Source organism: Chelonia mydas, chromosome 11 (genome assembly GCF_015237465.2).
Source record: "Chelonia mydas isolate rCheMyd1 chromosome 11, rCheMyd1.pri.v2, whole genome shotgun sequence".
Taxonomy (NCBI): Eukaryota; Metazoa; Chordata; order Testudines; family Cheloniidae; genus Chelonia; species Chelonia mydas.
This window is the reverse complement of record NC_051251.2, coordinates 49,828,303-49,844,205: the sequence shown is the minus strand read 5'-3', so window position 1 is coordinate 49,844,205 and position 15,903 is coordinate 49,828,303. Positions and strand designations below refer to the sequence as shown.

At 40.2% G+C, this 15,903-nt stretch overlaps 1 protein-coding gene across 3 annotated transcripts in view; it reads left to right on the top strand.

The window, feature by feature from the left end:
- Window positions 1-15,903, top strand: part of TFPI (tissue factor pathway inhibitor) — a 243,495-nt gene that overhangs the window by 100,357 nt on the left and 127,235 nt on the right. Inside the window, exon 4 of one of the 3 annotated variants that reach the window (XM_043524805.1) lies at window positions 6,363-6,402. The exons of the other annotated variants lie outside the window; for them this stretch is intronic. The gene's annotated coding sequence lies outside the window, so the exon portion shown is untranslated. The remainder of the gene's footprint in view (window positions 1-6,362; window positions 6,403-15,903) is intronic. 3 annotated transcript variants of the gene reach the window in all.

Genomic DNA, 15,903 nt, shown 5'->3' with positions numbered 1-15,903 from the left:
AATGCTGTGTTCATTGTACACTAAGGGCCAGATTTTTAAAGGTAATTAGATGCCTAAAGAAGCATATAGGTGTATAGAGCCCAAATCCACAAAGGGATTTAGGCATTGCTATTATCTGCGTTGCCACACCTAACTGTTAGGCACCTAGAAAATCACTGGAATCCACAACTTTGGGTTGGGTGCTGAGGTTCCCTACACAATGTGTGGGGAAAGTTAAGCACCTGAGAATGTGATCCACAAAAGATCACTAAACAGAGAGTCATGTAATGGTATGTCTACACTTTGAACTAAAGGTGTAATCCCCAACTTGAGGAGACATACCTATGTTACTCAATAGAGTAGCCATGGCAGTATGGGCTAGCTAAACCAAGTGCATGCCTAGTGTCTTGGATGGATATGTAATTGAGGCAGTTAGCCCAGCTCGACACATCAGCCACCATTGCTACATGCTATTTTACAGAACACGAGAATGGCCATGTTGGGTCAGACCAATGGTCCGTCCCTCTAGCCCAGTGTCCTGTCTTCTGACTGACTGTGAACAGTGCGAGATGCTTCAGAGGGACTGAACAGAACAGGGCGATTATTTACTGATCCATCCCCAATCATCCATTCCCAGCTTCTGGCAGTCAGTGGTTTAGGGACACCTAGAGCATAGGGATTACATCCTTTACTATCTTGGCTAAAAGCTATTGATGGACCTATCCTTCATTAATTCATCTAATTCTTTTTTTGAACCTAGTTATACTTTTGGCCTTCACAACATTCCCTGGCAATGAGTTCCACAGGTTGACTATGGATTGTGTGGAAAAAATACTTCATTTTGTTTGTTTTTTAAACCTGCTACCTATTTAATTGTGTGACCCTTTGTGTTATGCGAAGGGGTAAAGAACACTTCCTTGTTCACTTTCTCCATACTGTTCATGATTTTTACAGACCTTTATCATATACTCCCTCAGTTGTCCCTTTTCTAAGATGAACAGTCCCAGTTTTTTTAAATCTCTTCTCATATGGAAGCTGTTCTATACCCCATAATCATTTTTGTTGCCCTTCTCTCTGCACCTTTTCCAATTCTAATGTCTCTTTTTCAGATGGGGCCACCAGAATTACACACACTATTCAAGGCGTGGGCATACCATGGATTTATATAGTGGCATTATGTTTTCTGTTTCATTATCTATCCTTTTCCTAATGCTTCCTAACATGTTTTAGTCTACGGAAGAGAAGAATGAGGGGGAATTTGATAGCTGCTTTCAACTACCTGAAAGGGGGTTCCAAAGAGGATGGCTCTAGACTGTTCTCAGTGGTAGCAGATGACAGAACAAGGAGTAATGGTCTCAAGTTGCAGTGGGGGAGATTTAGGTTGGATATTAGGAAAAACTTTTTCACTAGGAGGGTGGTGAAACACTGGAATGCGTTACCTAGGGAGGTGGTGGAATCTCCTTCCTTAGAAGTTTTTAAGGTCAGGCTTGACAAAGCCCTGGCTGGGATGATTTAATTGGGGATCGGTCCTGCTTTGGACTAGATGACCTCCTGAGGTCCCTTCCAACCCTGATATTCTATGATTGTTAGCTTTCTTAATGCACAGTGGCAGGCAACTGAATGTTTCCAGAGAACTCTGCACAATGATTCAAGAATCTCAGAGTGGTAACTGCTTAGACCCCTTCATTTTGTATGTATAGCTGGGATTATGTTTCCCAAGGTGCATTACTTTGCACTTATCAACACTTAATTTCATCTGCTGTTTTGTTGACCGCCATCCAGTTTTGTGAAATCCCTTTGTAACTCTTTGCTGTCTACTTTTGATTTATCTGTTCTGTGTAATTTTTGTATCATTTGCAAACTTTGCCACATTGCTGTTTTATGCCATTTTTTAGATCATTCATGAATATGTTGAACAGCACTGATCTTATTACAGATCCTTGAGGGACCCCACTGTTTACCTCTCTCTACTGTGAAAACTGATAATTTATTCTTACCATTTGTTTCCTATCTTTTTAACTAGTTACTAATCCATGAGACACCTTCTCTCTTATCCCATGACCGCTTACTTTAATTAAGAGCCTTTCAACCTTCTCTAAGGCTTTCCAAAAGGCAAAGTACACTACATCAACTAGATCACCTTTGTCCACATGCTTGTTGAAAACCTCAAAGAATTCTAATAGATTGGTGAGCCATGATTTTCCTTTAGAAAAGCCATGTTGACTGTTCTCCATCATATTGTGTTCATCTATGTGTCTGATAATTCTGTTCTTTATTAAAATTTCAACCAATTTGCCTGGTACTGGTTACTGGCCTATACGTGCCAGGATTGCCTCTGGAGCCTTTTTTAAATTAAACTTAAGGATTGACCTTATTACACTTTCTAAGTACATACGTGGGGAATATATACTTAATAATAAGCTACACTCTTTTTAGAAGATCAAGGCAAAACACTATCCAGTGTCTGGAAGTTGAAGCTAGACAAATTCAGATTGGAAATATGGCATAAACTTTTAACTTTGAGAGTAATTAACTACTGGAAAAATTTACCAAGGATCATGGTGAATTCTCTATCATTGACAACTTTTTAAAATCAAGATTGGATGTTTTTCTAAAATATATGCTCTAGTAATTACCTTGGGGAAGTTCTATGATTTGGTTATACTGGAGGTCAAAGTAGATGATCACAATGGTCCCTTCTGGCCTTGGAATCTGTTCATCTATAGTCTGTTCTTAATGTGCTAGCTCTTATAGAACTAGTGAGGATTTGCCTCCTCAACCTGGGAATTATAGCCTCAGTTTGAAGTGTAGACCTAGTTTATGGGAGATGCTGATGAGAGGGTGTGTCCTAAGCCCCTCCCCTTTCATGGAATTATGCACCTATCTCTGCTTTGCAATCCACACCCAAGAACCCTCTCATTGAGTTAGATGCCTAAGCTGTTTTTTGGATGAACGGTAGCAGCAGGAGCACTGGAACAGGAGGGCCAAGGCATCCATCTCTATAGAGTTATTCTGATACCATGTGGTCCAGTTGATAATTATGTAATAAACAGTGGAATGGCTTCAACAAGAGAGACCCATAGCCGAATATCCCTTAGTACAGTGGTTACCAGTCACTTTAGGTGGGAAACCCCTGTTCAAATTCCTTCTCATCAGACAGAGCAGGGAAATTAATGAAGTCTCCTACATCCCAGGTGAGTTCCTTAACCACTGGGCTAAAGGGGAGGCTGCCACCACTGCCTCCATCCTGGCCATTTTGTGTGGAGTTAAGAATGCTCTTAGGCTATCTCCGCCTGGTTTGAGGATTGAACAACTAATTAGGTGGGAAATAGGCATCTGGGCACCTGCCTGAAGCAGCAATGTGCCTGACCAGAGTCAGAAACCATGGTGCCCAGAGAACTCTTACAGCTGCAATGTAGGTGCCTATAGGGTTAGGCAGCATCCAAGCAGGGATTTTGTGGATGACAGTGGGTCTTAAATCTGGGATTAGGATGCCTAAATCCCTTTGTGGATCTGGGCACTTTTGAAAATCACACTAGACATATCTGCATCTTTAGAGACCTAAATATCTTTAAAATCTGGCCCTAAATGCCTCTACCTGATCCAATTGTGGAGTGAGGGCAAGAGTTGTATTGGTTTAAGTTGACACATGAATGTTTTAATAAAGCATTCTCAAGAAGGGTTTCATTTGTCTCAAATGAAAGTTTGAGTGCTGTTATTGGGAAGCCCAAGAAGGGAAAACAGGCAAATTTGCTCAGACCCATACCTGGTATGAGGCACTCCTTGGCCAGAGCCGAAGACTGGACCAAAGAAGTACAACATAAGTGCATCTTACCATAAATTAGGGTTGCCAGTTTTGGTTGCATATATTCCTAGAGATTTCATCACATGATTTAATCTTTAAATAAAGATTAATCTTTAATTCCTGGAGATGCCAGGCCAATCCTGGAGGGTTGACAACGCTACCATAAATATGAGCATTTCACATTTTAAATGACAAAAATAGTTTTACACTTCCTGCCTTGCAGCCTGTCATAGGTTAAAGTACAGAAACAAATTTGTAACAGAAAATGAATTATAGCAAGAGAAAAAGGTTTGCAAAATGCATATATTTGTTAAAGTAACAAATTATTTTTCCTTTCAATGCTGTTTTTGAATGCACAGAAGACAGCTCTTTCTTTTTGGTCAGTCTCCACCAAAATCATAAGTTAAAAAAAAATCAGTGTTTGGTTTGTGTAGGAGATAGTTTATAGACACTGTTGTATGCAAAATTTGTGGTATTTTTTTGTTATAGATTCCAGTATAAATTGTCTTGCTGTTTAATACAAGCGAAGACTCAAGGAATGGCCAATTGGCAAATGAATCAGGCCAAACAAAATGGCCCTCAGCGATCTCCATGATGAGGGCAATGCAAAGTCTCCTTTTCCTCTCCAACATGAGCATATGATGTTATATTTTTAAACACACTTGTAGTGAAGCATCAGTAAGGAAAATGAACTAATGATAACATCTCTTAGTGATTATTTACTCACATTTTTACATAAGTTTTCAGATGACTTGGAGGAAAAATATTTCCTTGCCAATGAACATTGCTGTCCATGGTTAGACTGGGTATTATAATGAACTGTTGTCCTTCGTTATTGCTATAGCATATCCTAATTGCCCTCTTCCTTAGCTTTCTCCTCACAGCTTATTTTGGTAATCAGACGGTCTATGATGGAAGTGGGAAAGAGGGTTACTAGAAAGTGGATGACAAATAATGGTCTAAGTGTAACAAAGTATTTTAAAATCTTGCACCATGACTATGAAGGAGGTGAATAAAAGATGGTTGGCCTCCACTACAGCATCCACAAACTCTTGATCAAGAAAACTTCTGTGCAGTTAACAACGTGGTCAAACTGGGCATGTGTGCAGCATTGACAAAAATAAGTGTTTTCACTTGGAGTTCTCAGATTATTTTGCAAAAAACACTTTGATTCAGATCAAGTTCTCTACTTATGTGTGGCAAAATCCATTCTTGAGAGCATGAATGCAGTGTGTTTATTGCTTGTATTTTAGTTGCCGACACTCCAGAGTCACTGAAAGGTTTATGGACCTGTGAATTAGATCCATGTCCATTCTATTGTGGAAGCCATTGGGATGGTGATAGGGTTACTTTTGTGGTAGATCATCAGTTCTTCCCTCAGAGAGTAGAATGTGCTAGCTTTTCATAAAGAAGCAATCATTAAATTAATGCAGAAGAGACCATCTCTGGCCTCAGAAAACTTGTCTCCACATCTTGAATGTCCAGATCTGTGGGAAGATTATTGAGAAAGTTGTGGCAAAAGAACACCATCATAATTCTGAATCCATCAGTTCTCTGACCCAAATTAGCTTGGTTATAGGCCTTAATATAGCCTGGAAACTATACTGGAGGCATTGGCTGAAGATTTCCCAGTTGATGGATCAAGATATTTGGCCTGATTCTGGTCTCACTTTATACAGTCTAGTTTCTGCCAAAGTCCTCCCACTGATTCTCTTCCCATTCTATTGCTCCAGTGTAAGTGGGAGGAGAATCAGGCCTCAGGTGTCTGCACTGGTTCTTTAAGATATAACAGTTACCTTCAACAATACTGATGATGCAGTAATTCTGACATGTTTGAGGACCCTAGCAGGGGACCATGGAGTCATTTGATTGATGCCACTTTTTTCTTTTGGGTAGACATATTTTAAAGTGTAAATAACACACTGAGAACTCTGGACACAGGTGGAAGGAAAATTAACTAATTAAAAATAAATCATGCTAAAAAACAAAATATACAAAGAACAAATATAGCATTAGCTATACCGTTCATATGGATATGTGGATATCTGTGCATTCAACTGAGCCAAATCTTACATTTCTTGTTTCTTTCTAACCCAATGCTTAAACATGCAAAAACTTTCATCAACATCATCATATTTTAACAGAAAGATTGGGGGTGGTTTCTGTGAAACCTGTCAATTTCTATTGCTTATTAAGATTCTTATTGTTGCACTCTTAAAAGTATTGAATGCTCTAATTAATCTGTGTATTTATCAGCTCCTGAGACCTAGCAGTGCCAGATGCTGAGCACCTCCTGTGTGGTCTTGAGTGCCCTGAAGTCCATAGGAGGGGGTGGTACTGAGCACTTCACAGGATTATGTGCTTAGTGGTCCCTACAAGGATCTGTGCTACACCACACATCTATTCCAAACATTTTAATTAGCCTTCTCACAGTCATTTGGCACCTTCAATGTTTTCCAAACTAGATATCTAAATATTTGTTTTATTATATTTTAATCCCATCTGTATTAGGAAATGTGTTTCAAATCTGCATTATGATTATTATAATAACATTTTGGTCTTTTTCTGTTCTGTATAGATCATGTCTGTGTGCCCTGATGGCAGGATTATGCTCATAGGTAAGAGTTCAGTGCAAACTTCCTAATTCATGAGTCTAAATTGGGCACTATCCCATCAGCTAAATAATGTCAAAAAAGGAATAAAGATATAATCATATTTCCAAATCTTATCAGCCTGGAATGCATTGTCAGTAAAATAAAAATTCTAGTGCTATAGAAAATGGAGAATAAATTATTCTAAATTTGCATGTAACATTTAGAGGTCTTTACATAAACATGCACATAATGAGAATATTATAAAACCATGTTCAGGCTTTGAAATAAATATGGTTCCTGGGGAATAATAAATTCAAATTACAAACTGATCAGCTTTCTAATAGCAAAGACAACCGTTGTTGTATTCAGAAGGAGGAAATCTGAATAGATAACTTCAAATGCAAATGTTAAATTCTAGAATATAGACCGTGCAAAGAAAATAACAGCCACATAGTCATTAGATGAATCAATGACATTTTGGCTGGAGTCTGAAACAAATCTGTGGAGGATAAAGTGTTCTTAGGATTTGGGGTCATAAAGATCCCTGAGCTCAGAGTATAAAACTGTAAAGACTAAAGCTGTGCAAAACTAAATCTCAGATAATTAATAACAAAACCAAGCACTAGAAAAACAAAATAAAACAAATAACAAATACAGATAATAAATACAGAGAAGATATTTGTATTTGGTTTTGTATTTGTATTATTTTATGTGTAGAGGCTTGTAGGGGCTTTGTGCTGGGAGAGAAGCTGAGCCCTGGTTAGGGGGCGAGGCTTCTCTGACTTGGGGTCCTATAAAGGTAGCCAGCCAGTCAGGCAGCAGCACAGACAGCTGTAGTGGTACAGGAGCGAGCAAACAGAGCTGTGAACAGGGGAGTTTGAGTGGGAGTTTGTGTTACGGTGCTTGTTTGCGGTTTGTTTTTGCTGTGGGTGGTGGTGTTTTGGTGTGGTTTGTGTTTCCCAGTTTAATAGGATTTAGGTGGGAAGGCTATGACAGATACAGAGGCAGCAGTGGGAGTGACCCATGTAGTGGAAGACACAATGAAGATGACTGGATGTGGAAGCTGCGGTATGTACATGATCCTGGATGGGGTACCTGGTAAGAGTTGTGTCTGCATGAAATGCCGTCTGATAGAGCTGATGGAGGAAAAGATCCGAGATTTGGAGATGTAGGTGGAAAGTCTGGTTGAGTTTAGAAAGGGGTTCGAGCAGATTATGGAGCAAAGACATGAGGTAGCTGAAGGGAAAAGCTCAAACTTGCAGATGGAAACAGGACTGAGGAATTCTGAGGGGAGACTGGGTGAGGGAAGTGGTCAGTGGAAGCATGTGACTAAAAGAACCAGACAGAGGAAAAGATGGGCTAGTGAAGGAGAAATAGAGCTCAAGAACAGGTTTGCAGAGTTGGAAAATGAAGAAGGGGCTCAGCAGGTAGTCACTGAAGGTGGAAGGGCAAGGAAGAAGAGAAGAGCGGCTAGCCCTATAGAAAAAGGGGAAGAGTCAACGGAAACTACACCAAATATGAGCCCCAGGAGGATACAGGATGGGTTGAAGAGGATTACAAGGAAGAATAGGAATGGAAAGAACTTGCAGCCAGAGGGAACAGGGGATAGACTGGAGAATAGCACCGTCACCAGGAAAAGGCAGGTCTGTGTGATCGGAGACTCTTTACTGAGAAGAATAGACAGACCTGTAACCAGAGCTGATCCAGAGAATAGAAGGGTGTGCTGTCTTCCAGGTGCTAAGATATGGGATGTAGACCTGAGGTTGAAAAGGATCCTAAAGGGAGCGGGAAAGAATCCCCTAATTATCCTTCATGTGGGAACAAATGATACGGCTAGATTCTCGCTGGAAAGTATTAAGGGAGACTATGCTGGGCTGGGGAAGACGCTTAAGGAAATCGAGGCTCAGGTGATCTTTAGTGGGATTCTGCCTGTTCCTAGAGAAGGGCAACAAAGGTGTGACAAGATTGTGACTATCAACAGATGGCATAGGCAGTGTTGCTATAAGGAGGGCTTTGGGATGTATGGCGACTGGGAAGCATTCATGGACAGAGGACAGTTCTCTCGGGATGGACTTCATCTGATTAGGGAAGGAAATAGAATTCTAGGATGGAGGCTGGCACAACTGATTAAGAGAGCTTTAAACGAGGAATTTGGGGGAGATGGTTGAGAGATGTCCAGGTAATCTCCACGCTGGATTTTAGCATTGAGAGGAAAGAAAACGAAGTAAAAAAGGATACAGCTTTGGGTTGGAGAATGTATATAAGGGGGAAGGGCAGTATGGATACCAGTCTAATAAGTTATACTGGCTGTAGAATGACCGTGCCTAACAGGGTGTGAGCGAGGCCAAACAGCAAAAATTAAGATGTTTGTACATCAATGCGAGGAGCCTAGGTAACAAAATGGAGGAACTAGAGCTACTGGTGCAGGAATTGAAACCAGATATTATAGGGATAACAGAAACATGGTGGAATAGTAGTCATGACTGGACTACAGGTATTGAAGGGTATGTGCTGTTTAGGAAAGACAGAAATAAAGGCAAAGGTGGTGGAGTAGCATTGTATATCAATGATGAGGTAGAATGTATAGCAATAAGAAGCTATGGAATGGATAAGACAGAGTCCGTCTGGGCAAAAATTATATTGGGGAAGAAAACTACTAGAGCCTCCCCTGGGATAGTCCTTGGGGTGTGCTATAGACCGCCGGGATCTAATTTGGATATGGATAGAGCCCTCTTTAATGTTTTAATGAAGTAAATACTAATGGAAACTGCGTGATCATGGGAGACTTTAACTTCCCAGATATAGACTGAAGGACGAGTGCTAGTAATAATAATAGGGCTCAGATTTTCCTAGATGCGATAGCTGATGGATTCCTTCATCAAGTAGTTGCTGAACCGACAAGAGGGAATGCCATTTTAGATTTGGTTTTGGTGAGTAGTGAGGACCTCATAGAAGAAATGGTTGTAGGGGACAATCTTAGTTCAAGTGATCATGAGCTAATTCAGTTCAAACTGAACAGAAGGATTAACAAAAAATAAATCTGCAACCAGGGTTTTTGATTTCAAAAGGGCTGACATTCAAAAATTAAGGAAATTAGTTAGGGAAGTGGATTGGACTGAAAAACTTATGGATCTAAAGGCAGAGGAGGCCTGGGATTACTTTAAATCAAAGTTGCAGAAGCTATCGGAAGCCTGCATTCCAAGAAAGGGTAAAAAATTCATAGGCAGGAGTTGTGGACCAAGCGGATGAGCAAGCATCTCAGAGAGGTGATTAAGAAAAAGCATAAAGCATACAGGGAGTGGAAGATGGGAGGGATCAGCAAGGAAAGTTACTTTATTGAGGTCAGAACATGTAGGGATAAAGTGAGACAGACTAAAAGTCAAGTAGAGTTGGACCTTGCAAAGTGAATTAAAACCAATAGTAAAAGGTTCTATAGTCATATAAATAAGAAGACAAGGAAAGAAGTGGGACCGCTAAACACTGAGGATGGAGTGGAGGCCAAGAATAATCTAGGCATGGCCCAATATCTAAACAAATACTTTGCCTCAGTCTTTAATAAGGCTAAAGAGGATCTTGGGGATAATGGTAGCATGACAAATGGGAATGAGGATATGGAGGTAGATATTACCATATCTGAGGTAGAAGCGAAACTCAAACAGCTTAATGGGACTAAATCAGGGGGCCCAGATAATCTTCCTCCAAGAATATTAAAGGAATTGGCACATGAAATTGCAAGCCCATTAGCAAGAATTTTTAATGAATCTGTAAACTCAAGGGTTGTACCATATGATTGGAGAATTGCTAACATAGTTCCTATTTTTAAGAAAGGGGGGGAAAAAAAGTGATCCGGGTAACTACAGGCCTGTTAGTTTGACATCTGTAGTATGCAAGGTCTTGGAAAAAATTTTGAAGGAGAAAGTAGTTAAGGACATTGAGGTCAATAGTAAATGGGACAAAATACAACATAGTTTTACAAAAGGTAGATCGTGCCAAACCAACCTGATCTCCTTCTTTGAGAAAGTAACAGATTTTTTAGACAAAGGAAACACAGTGGATCTAATTTACCTAGATTTCAGTAAGGCTTTTGATACGGTGCCACATGGGGAATTATTAGTTAAATTGGAAAAGATGGGGATCAGTATGAAAATTGAAAGGTGGATAAGGAATTGGTTAAGATGGAGACTACAGCAGTTCCTACTGAAAGGTGAACTGTCAGGCTGGAGGGAGGTTACCAGTGGAGCTCCTCAGAGATCAGTTTGGGGACCAATCTTATTTAATCTTTTTATTACTCACCTTGGCACAAAAAGTGGGAGTGTGCTAATAACGTCTGCGGATGATACAAAGCTGGGAGGCATTGCCAATTTAGAGAGAGACCTGGATATCCTACAGGAAGATTTGGATGACCTTGTAAACTAGAGTAATAGTAATAGGATGAAATTTAATAGTGAGAAGTGCAAGGTCATGAATTTAGGGACTAATAACAAGGATTTTAGTTAGAAGCTGGGGACGCATCAATTAGAAGTAACGGAGGAGGAGAAGGACCTCGGAGTATTGGTTGATCACAGGATGACTATGAGCCGCCAATGTGATATGACCGTGAAAAAAGCTAATGCGGTGTTGGGATGCATCAAGCGAGGTATTTCCAGTAGAGATAAGGAGGTTTTAGTACCGTTGTACAAGGCACTGCTGAGACCTCACCTGGAATACTGTGTGCAGTTCTGGTCTCCCATGTTTAAGAAGGGTGAATTCAAACTGGAACAGGTACAGAGAAGGGCTACTAGGATGATCTGAGGAATGGAAAACCTGTCTTATGAAAGGAGACTCGAGGAGCTTGGCTTGTTTAGCCTAACTAAAAGAAGGTTGAGGGGAGATACGATTGCTCCCTATAAATATATCAGAGGGATAAATACCAGAGAGGGAGAGGAATTATTTAAGCTCAGTATCAATGTGGACACAAGAACAAATGGATATAAACTGGTCATTGGAAGTTTAGACTTGAAATTAGACGAAGGTTTCTAACCATCAGAGGAGTGAAGTTTTGGAATAGCCTTCCAAGGGAAGCAGTGGGGGCAAAAGACCTATCTGGCTTCAAGATTAAACTCGATAAGTTTATGGAGGAGATGGTATGATGGGATAACATGATTTTGGTAATTAATTGATCTTTAACTATTCATGGTAAATAGGCCCAATGGCCTGTGATGGGATGTTAGATGGGTTGGGATCTGAGTTATTAGAGAAAATTCTTTTCTGGGTATCTGGCTAGTGAATCTTGCCCATATGCTCAGGGTTTAGCTGATCACCGTATTTGGGGTCGGGAAGGAATTTTCCTCCAGGGCAGATTGGAAGAGGCCCGGGAGGTTTTTCGCCTTCTTCTGTAGCATGGGGCACAGGTCACTTGCTGGAGGATTCTCTGCTCCTTGAAGTCTTTAAACCATGATTTGAGGACTTCAATAGCTCAGACATAGGTGAGAGGGTGGATGAGATTCTGGGTGGGTGAGATTCTGTGGCCTGCATTGTGCAGGAGGTTGGACTAGATGATCATAATGGTCCCTTCTGACCTTATTATCTATGAATCTATAATGATAATACATCCAAATATTACCCCCTAACTAGGCTTTTGCATCCCTTCATTATAATGTATCTATTAAATCTTTCGTTCACCAGACCATGCATCAAACTGATCTACAGTTTGTAAGCCCATCATGCCTTGCTCGCAAAGTACTTGTACACCACTCCTATCCACAGTAAATTCAGTTTTCTTCTCTCTCTGCAAAATCACTCAAAGGCAATAGAAAAGAAGTACCTTGGCCCACACTGTATCTACAAATAAAGAATAACATAGTCTCTGAAATCCTTTAAAGGTCAATATTCTACTAACCTAGGGGGAGCCTGCCTTTCCTCATAGATATGAACCCCAATACTCTGTATTTTTATGTTGGAATGCCACCATTATATGCAGTGCTATAAATATAAACTCTTGTAACACTGAAAAACCTGGACTGCTTAAAATAGGTGCTGCACTCAATTATTCTTAGTTTTTTCAAAGAGTGGTTATAATCTTAAAGCCAGTCAATTTTATTATTCTTTTTTTGGGTTAGGTCAGTTAAGGGATCATCAGTTTTAACAAAATTAGAAATGAACTGCTCATAATATTTTACTAATCTTACAGGAATCTTACCTCTTGGGTTGTTGGTTTTGGTTTTTTTAAAAAAATTATTTATTTTTTTACTTTGGAACGCTTCCATAAAATATTTAATCTTTTGAAATATTAGATTTTGTTGACACCTTTCCTAAAAGTATCGTGTCCTGAAAAGCTAAAGCATATTTCTTGGAATTAATCATTATTCTTGCTTAAAAAACAACTGCTATTACTAAGTTCACGTCATGCAGGTGTTCTTTCCAACCAGTGCTATGCATGTTATTGTGAGATGTTACATTATACCCTACACCTGGTAATACTAATGGGGAGCATACTCCTTAACCATGTTTGCAATATCCAGTAAGGTAGCAGATGCTACATGTAATCTCAAAGCAGGAAATTTAATAGGAAAAAAAGCCATGAGAATTATTTTAACGTATGGCAATCACAAACTTGTAGAGTTCCACTTCAGCTGATCTAAGCCCCAGAGTTAGAAGGCTTAAAGGAGAAACGCTAAAAGCTAGCTCTAGCAGGCTTATTTTGCTTAAATTATAATTTTGCCCCAGTGCAATTCCATATGTTTTATGTTATATTGTATGAAGTTAGTGTTCTGTTTTTGGAAATGTTATTAAATGGTTTATGCAAACATCTATGAAAGCAGAGGCGAAATTGCGAAAGGTATAGCTGAGGAGAGTGGCTGACAGATAGCAGATTCTGATTGGGTAGTAAGACCAAATTCAACAAAAGAGAGTGCTGTCTCAGACTCTGTTGGAGAAAGCAGGACCTCTGTCCAATGGTCATGCTTTGATCTGGGTTTTCTATCAAGAAATTCCAGATCCCATCTGGAGCTTATTTGGTGGACCTAGCACCAGCTAAACTGATGGAGCTGTCTTTGCAGAGCAGGGCATGATGGTGGAAATGCCTTCTGTGAACAAGGACCTGGTGGTAGCAAGTCAGAGTGGGGCATAGTACTATATTTTTCATGGGATGAGCAGGCTGGCTGCGGAGGGCCACTTCCTAGATCCCTGTTGACCATGCCTGAATCTGAGTGAGTGGAGATTGTTTGTTTGTTTTTCTGACTAATAGTTCTGGGCTTTGCTTCAGTGTGCTAGGCAACTAATAACTGGGACAGTGGGGTCAGCCATATCCTTCATACACTGTTTGGGTTTTTCACAAATACAATGTATTTATGCTTGTTAGCTTTTTTGGCAGAAACAACATTAAAAATGCTTGGGGGTAGTGGGGTGTTAAAAGTTAAGTTTCTAAAAGCAGGGTGTGGATAAATTGTTAGATTGGCTTGAGCCTGCCTTCCTTCCTTCCTTCCTTCCTTCAATAATACGAAATAAAACCCCTAGATAGCATTGACCCTGGCCTTTACATCTGCTGCTGACACCTGGCAGAGTTGCACAATAATATATAGATCAAAAACTATTGTTAATGTTCAAAACATTTTCAGTACTAAACACTTGTGTCAGTGCAACCCTGTGTGTTCTAAAGCTACTGAAACTACTGAAGTAATCAGACAAGTTAGAAGTGGATGGATTTGACTTAGTTCTGTGAATTCCAATTCTGTGTGTGTGTGTGTAACTGACCTCAGCAAATCATAATTTTGAGTGCAATAGTAAACTGTGTTTCATTGTGTCATTGAAAATATATTTGTCATAGGTAGTTTGTCCTTATTGCAGGCTCAGGATCACGCTATTCTGATGCACTGAAGACTGATTTTACAGTCATGTGAGATGATCTTAGCTCTGGAAGCTTTCTGAACTTCAGGAGAAAACAACACTGTCACACCCAGCCAAACTGACCTAAAAAGGTGTCCTTCAAAATGCTGCATAAGCACTTTTTATCAGATTCTTGTGTCCTTTTCAGGTAAAATCAAGGGTAACTTCTTGCCAGTGATGTTGAGCACCCCTTCATGTCATTTGGCGTTATGGATGCTCAGCACTTTTGAAAATCAGGAGCATAAATGTGACAGAGAATGACCTCCCATCCTTTTCAGGTGCCCTATCACTGAACTCTCCCTCATCCACAGCCACGGTGCCAGTAAGTACAATCCAGCCAATGTTTTTGCATTTGAGATTGAAGGAGTTTTGCTAGTTGAGTTCTCAGCATTCTTGGCTAGTCCATAGTGTGTGTGAGGAATTAACCCTTGGGTTGATGAGGGTGCTTGGGGAGAGGATTTTATAATCTGCTTGTTTTGCACTGTGTTAGCATATTTAGTCTGATTGTACCATTTCCTATTTTTCGGTTTTACTGCTCTCTTGTCAGTTTAAATGAAGACATTCAGGGTAGCCTGCCTACCTCCTGTGTGTTTACTGGTCTCTTTACACTGTAAGCATTGCTTTCATTCGTTTATATGAGTTGCTCAGGTGTACTGGATTCCTGTGGAAACTCCAATCTCATCTGCCCAGGTCTGCTGAAGGCCTGAGAAGATGGCATCCTTGTATCAGAGGCAAGTCCATGGTATTCCTGTGTAGGAGACAGACATGAGAAGTATGTTGGGAAGAAAAACATGCCATGTAGTATACTGGGAGCGTGGGAAGCTAATGGTGGTCTACCAGTAACGCAGCTGTATAATCACCTTTTTCTCTCATGTTGGAAAGGCAGTACTTTCCCTGCACACCTGCTGCTGACTAGGAGACGCTATATGTATGAATGGGTCATAAATCTCTGCCAGAAAATAACCCTGCTCTGTGAACAGCAGCGCTACACATCACTTGGCCTGTCAAGGGTGCAGGAACAGGCACCAGTTTGAAATGCTGAAACAGCTGCATCTGGTGGGCAGAAGGAAACTGCAGTAGCTGCTGCATGTGCACTGAGTGTCATGTCAGGTTTTTGTGCAAACACAAGGAATTCTAAAGTGCTAGAGAACCCACGAGCAAAGTAGTAGTTACTGAAAAATATTCTTCTTTATTGACTGTCATATGGCGAGGATCAAATTTATTATGACCTTCATTATAATGGGGTGTGTCAGTTACCTGGTCATCGGATCAGGGCAATAATTAACCAGATGTCTAGGTAATATAGACAGTGGGACATGCAAAATGGGCTGTTAGGAGGGTAAAATTGTATATTGGTGGGAATATGTTGTCTGTGCAGTGATTATAGAGAAATGTGTCCCATCGTTCTGCTTTGCACCTTAGGAATTAACTTTTTTGTCGAGAACATTTAATGAACCCAAGCAAAATGTAGCCACTATCACCACCAACTGCCTTTTGATTAGTGAAACTGGAATCTGTGAAGCAGTAGTGATAATGGTCAGACAAGTCTGCTGTCTACCTCTCTTGATATTACCATGTTATGATATGAATTCATTAGAGCAGCAGGGATTTGATTGCTAGCCATGTAAACTGGTAAAGAAACTCAATATGATAAATGTTGTT